The following is a 6389-nucleotide window of genomic DNA, read 5'->3' on the forward strand; positions in this document are numbered from 1 at the left end:
TTGTTACTCTTCATATAAAAGACACACAGCTCTTTCAAGATTACCAATATATGTAGCTGAAGCAGTTTTTAAGATGCTTGATTTGGGCTTATTCCCTGAATTCCCGGACAGGGTTGCAGTTTTGCAGGGATTGAGGAAAAGAATTTACCAATCAGGACACGTTGAGACTTATTTTCAACTTTGAAAGCACTTATTGGATGCAGGTTTGACCAGTTTTTCCGTGCTTGTCTCATATTGTATAGATGTTTATAAAGAAACATAAGCTTTGGGGGATGAAAATGCTTTAAGTTGGGTAAATTACAAGCTAGCTATGACTTTATATAGTCCTGTAGTTTTAATTTTAAGATTTATAGTGAACTTGGGCCTTCGGAATATTTGTTCAATTTGTTACAATTTGGGTCAATATTGGTTTTGGAATTCATCACTTTGGACATCATTGGCCAAGTTCAGGAATCATTGTTCAACTCCTTACCCAGTCATAATTGGCATTAGCATATTTTGAAGGGCAAAAAGGTCATTTCACAAGGGACATTTGAGCTGTACTAATATATGCTTGTTTGCAATGTTGCATTTGTTTTTCATATCTGCAGAGTTGTAGAAAATCCATGCATGTGAAGGCTAGTGGTTCTTGGCTTGTTGGTGGTTGTTTTCTTGCATGTGTGTGCTGTGATCATTGACTTGCATTTGCTTGTGTTAATTGTCTTGTGGTGAATAGATTATGCAAGTTTTGCTAGTTGACAAAGATACATGATATATGTGATTAAGCAAATCTTATCATCTAAAGTGTACCCATATGTACATTTTGTAGCCAAAAATCAAAGGTTAATATATGATTTGGTCGGGTTGAGCAACAAGTATAATCGAGTGGATTTTAGAGCTTTGTTAACACCGGTGGAGTTGGTTAATCTATTGATGGTTTTCGGATGGTATAATTGAATTATTTCATAATGGACCAACAAATTCATTTTGTTACAACAATACAATATCTAACTAGTGTGCCATTAGAAAAAGGTATGGCGTACACAACTATGCCTAGAAGAGTGTCCATGCAATGCGACGGGAGTAAATAATTTTTATCAGTGGTATTCGATGGAGTAAATAATTTTTATCAGTGGTATTCGATGTCTTTTTATGGTGGTTTGATCTCAACTGCTGGTTTGAAGTTTTTTTTAAAAGGTCACGATGTAGTGGTTTTCGTTCACAGATGATAGTGTAAATCTATGATGCACCGAAACTCCAAACAGGTAGCCGTACCCGTTTTCGAAACTTCATGGAAACGTTTCCGCGTACGAAACACATATGAAACGTTCCATTGAATTTTCTACATATACCGAAACGTTTCTTTGAAGTTTCCATACGATTTCTAATTAATATCAAGGTTTTAATGGACTTTTTCTATTCCCCGAACACAGACAGGTTATATTATATACAATTTGATCAACAATAAATTTTTTCTATTCCAAAACCAACTATTAAATACTAAACATTCAATGAGTAATCACTGATCAAGCATATATTATACAATTATACATATACAATTATACATAATCTCTCAAGTCTAAAGTATTTCTCTATAAAATATTGATATAATTTATATTTGTATATATTTTTATTGTCGTACTCGTATCCTTGATTTTTCAGTTTTGTCGTTCCCCGTTCCCGTATCGTTCCTATACCCTTTGTCGTACCCGTTTCAGTGCTACATAGGTGTAAATCAATGAGTTTCAATTCAAGCTTATTGGTCACGTGATGGTTGACGGTCATGAATGGTCGACAATATGATGGTTTAATTTAAAGGTTATCGGAGTTCTTACGGTAAATGTTAAAATTTTCATCTGAAAAAGTAAACATTTGGGGAAGAAATAGTTTACTGTGTTTTGGGTCGCCTGTGTTGGGAACCACATTAAATATGACTGTCACTAATCGTTTATCATTCGTGATATAATAATTGACGATAACTGAAATCTCTATGTTTGGTAAATATACGATGGACGTATTTACTATTATAAACATACTATAGGGTTTCCAATTAGATAATTGAAACTTCAAAGATTAAAATAAAGGGTTAAAACTGTAAGTTTTCTTATTATAAATAGAGACTCATGAGGTCTTGAGCTTTAGCTCAATGCTTGAAAAACCACTCTCCCATGCATGAGGTCTTGTGTTCAAGTCTTGAGAAGGACATAAGAATTATGTTCCTTTATGAAAGCTTGACTTAGGTATACCCAAGTTCAAATTTGAGAAGGCAACGTTTACCCCTATTAATTGTGGTGCCTTCGGGCGGATTAGTAGGGAGATTTTCCACCCATCAGGTATTTAAAATAGGCAATTCTATTTTGAGGAAGCTCTCTAATGCAGACTTGGTTAAGACAACATATGTTAGACCTTCTGTTATAGAATTGCAACACGAAGTCTACAGCGAAATTTACCATTCCACAAAAAAAAAAAAAAAAAAAAAAAAAAGCAATAAGCTACATTTTAAACAGAAAATCGTCCAGGTAAAGGTTCTAGTCAACCTGGTTTTTTAAAGATTTCTTTTGTCATTAGTATGACGAGCTCGATTTATTGGCAGTTTTGTGAGACATAATCAACATTATTTGATTGTTTAAAACTTCTAACTCGATATATATGAAAATGAAGATATTATATTTAAGTGTAGGAATTATTTTTATGTTACCTCTAGTTGTTGTTTTTGCATGACAATAGAATCCCAATGCAATACTAAAATGAATGGAAGGTTGTACAGCTTACATTTAAATATTTATTTTATAACTAAACAATGAAAAAATACTAACATTCAGTATACCTAATCAATTATTTTCGCATACCTCTAAATATGATTCAATAATTCATCTACACTGTATATACTTGTTTTTTATGCGTTCCCTACCAATCCATTGAAGTATTGAACGATAATTGATTAATTGATATTGAGAATTACTCGAGAGAGACCGACCTCTATTCTAATTCGCAGTCAGCCAAATATGGAGAAATTGTAATGAAAGATTGAAAGGCAAGTTTTGCGTTTTCATGGACAAAATTGGATATATTCTTTTGTCTATAAACACCAAAACGTCCATTTCAAAATTATACATATTTGATACTATGCCATCATCATTTTTCTTGGATTAATCCCTTGCTAGTTGCTTGTCTGTTGTCTCCACCCATTTGGAGGAATGAAGTATTTAACATTAATGTCATACTAGTCCACTTTTGAAATGTGTGGTTCATATATTAACAATGATTTCTTTTCTTTCATTTTATACGATTAGCATTTATATATAGTCATTATTCATTTTTGTATATCACGCACAAAATTTATAGTACGTATTTTCATGTTTGTCTTTTCAGACCATCGTTCATTTCTTATTAATATAATGTTAAATATACCTATATCTATAACTCCTTATAAAACATATTGAATTCTTCTATTTTAAAAAATTCAAACACTTTTTTATACCCAAAATACCCTTATTTCTTAATCATAATTCCCCTATACACCTAATCTATATTTTTATACTATTTAATAAAAAAACAACTATCTCTTTAAATGTTACATGAAAAAATTATCTAAAATAACATTAATGATTAAATTATATCACCAGTTCTTTATCTTTTAAAAAATATTCATTAACTTTTTAAATGAATTACTTTTACATCAATTATCAACACCACTTGACGCCGCCTCCACACCAATAGTCGCTCTCACCACCACACAGTAACCGTCACGATCACTGCCGCATTGCACGGGTACCGTGCTAATATATATATATATATTATCTTATAAAGCATTTTGCCCTTTTTTAAAATCTCAAATAATAATTTGAACTACCTAAATTACCCTTCTTCTTTATTCGCTACTTTAAACATCTCTACCTAATATACCTATAATACCCTTAAATCCCAACCACTCATTTTTTTCTCTCTCCTCCATAAATCATTTTATTCCTCTAATTTATTCAAAAATCTTTTATCTCAAAAACCGTATATCGATAAATTATAAAAATTGTATGGGTGTTCTTAAAATTTCATGCTCTTTCATTAGAGATGTCATTCGATATACTTTCGACGAATTTTTAAATCCGAGTACGGAGCCCGTACGGCTAAGTCATTTAGCTATCACACTTCATGACTTATCACCTTTATGACCTATCACCCCCACCATTTCACCGCCGCATTGTGCGGGTACTATTGCTCGTATATATACATATAAGTTATATATTACCATATATGTCTTAAGATGTTATACACTACATTATTTTAAAATGTATTTAGTGGTATATGATTTAAAAAAATGGTGTACGTATAAATCATCATCCATACTTAAAGTTTGCATAAAAAAATCCCACCTCATTTAAATAAGTTCATGTCAGCTAGAATGATAGTCACGTTGTTATGCTAAAAAGGCATTGAACACTAAATGACCTAAATGAGATTATTTGACAACGGTTAATGATCTAAAGGTATTATTTGACAACGGTTAATGATCTAAAGGTATGACGATATGAAAGAAATAAACAAAAGATATACGATCCAACCAATATCAGAGAACTATTCGAGATCCACAAGCACTCAACGATCCATCCATCCATCCATCGAAAAGGAAACTACTCAGCTTGGTAGTCCTCACTCACTACTGGGTCATTTGGAAATGTCGCAATGAACGCATCTTCTCCAATAAGCAGCCTTCAATACAGTATGCAACCAAAGAAATCAACACAAACTTCCTTTGGTTAACTAATGGATCCGAAAAAAGTATCAAATAGTTTGGAAAAACTGGAAAAGCTTTAACGTTTAGCTTCCTGATGTAGTATTCTATTAATTATGTACTCTGTCATGTACTCTTAGCATCTCGTTAGTTTTTTATATCAATAAAATATGCATGTTAAAATATATATATATATATATACGAGCATGGTACCCGTACGTTGCGACATATATTATTTATGGGTTGTAATATAACACAAAAGAGGTTTAGATTAAGGAGCATACTTAGTATTTTGGTGTGTGTAAGAAGATAATGGGTAAGGGTAAAAAGGTAATATCTCATGTCCCAAATTTTATAAACTTTCAACACATACCAGGGTATATATATATATACGGAAAAAATAACCCTTTTAAGTTTTATGTACATGTCAAAATGGGTATACTTTGGTTGGCTTGATGTCTTTTATATGTTTATGTTTATTTTATTTATATTATTACATAAACAATAAGGAAGAATGATATGTACTGCAGACTAATATCTGAATTTGATAAACACACATAACCCCCTGAATTTTACATAATTCCCGCCTGAATTTTATATAATCCCTCCATGCTTTACCTAAGATAGATACTGCATGTTTTACCTAACTTTTCCCCAAACAATGATTCTACTTGTAGAAACTTTGATTTAAATGAAAGATGAGATTTGAACCAATAATCTTGGTATCTTGGTTTTTATATTATGTTTCTTCAACCACTAGATTACTTTTTTTCGAACACATTCAGTCGGCATACAACATCGGAAAAACCTCACCGTATAATGGTGAAACCTTACATGTACCTTAGACAACGAGATGTTGACCATGACCATTACAAGTATTCAGAGGGAAAAATCAAAAATTTTGTCATCTCTAAGAATCGAACTCAAGACTTCAGATAAAATCGAGAATGCCTCTGACCAATTGGACTGACCTTCATTGACAACCACTAGACTACTATTATAATTTATGATAGACATTTGTTACCATAAAGTATAGCTAAATAAAGGAAATGGGCATAGATAAACCAATTATTGTCGTCGTCGTGCGTTTGACTATGGATATTAATCATGATGTTATTATATGACATTCAAGTGACAAACATCAAATTGTATTAATTGTCAATAATATTCAAGTGACAAATATCAAATTGTATTAATTGTCAATAATACTAAAAAAATAGCCTACGTACGAGTAACCGAGTAATATGCATGACTAGTATAGAATTTGTACATCAATTTACCTATTTTCTCACAGTTATTATTATTATTCGGAAAAAAGTGTAAATATTTGTTGTCTTGTTGACGGAAATTCAATAATACGAGAAAATCACATGGGCAGGTCACCGAACTTTTGTCTCAAAGACTAATTTGGTATTGGAAAATCAACTGGAAAATAACCAAGCACTACTTTGAGATCCCTATACTTCATCTAAATAATACGGAGTATGTTAGATTCAATTAAGTTTGTTCATATGTCAATCTCTTTCCCCTTTTATATCATTCGGTTACAAAAGAAACCTGATAATCAAAGCCACAAATTTCAACTCGTTCATGTGCAAACAAAAACGTAATATTTGGACATGTAAAACTAAAAATAATAAAAAATCTGTGTTTAGGCTTGCATAATCAAAGTTGTTATATT

Source organism: Erigeron canadensis, chromosome 9, assembly GCF_010389155.1.
Source record: "Erigeron canadensis isolate Cc75 chromosome 9, C_canadensis_v1, whole genome shotgun sequence".
Taxonomy (NCBI): Eukaryota; Viridiplantae; Streptophyta; class Magnoliopsida; order Asterales; family Asteraceae; genus Erigeron; species Erigeron canadensis.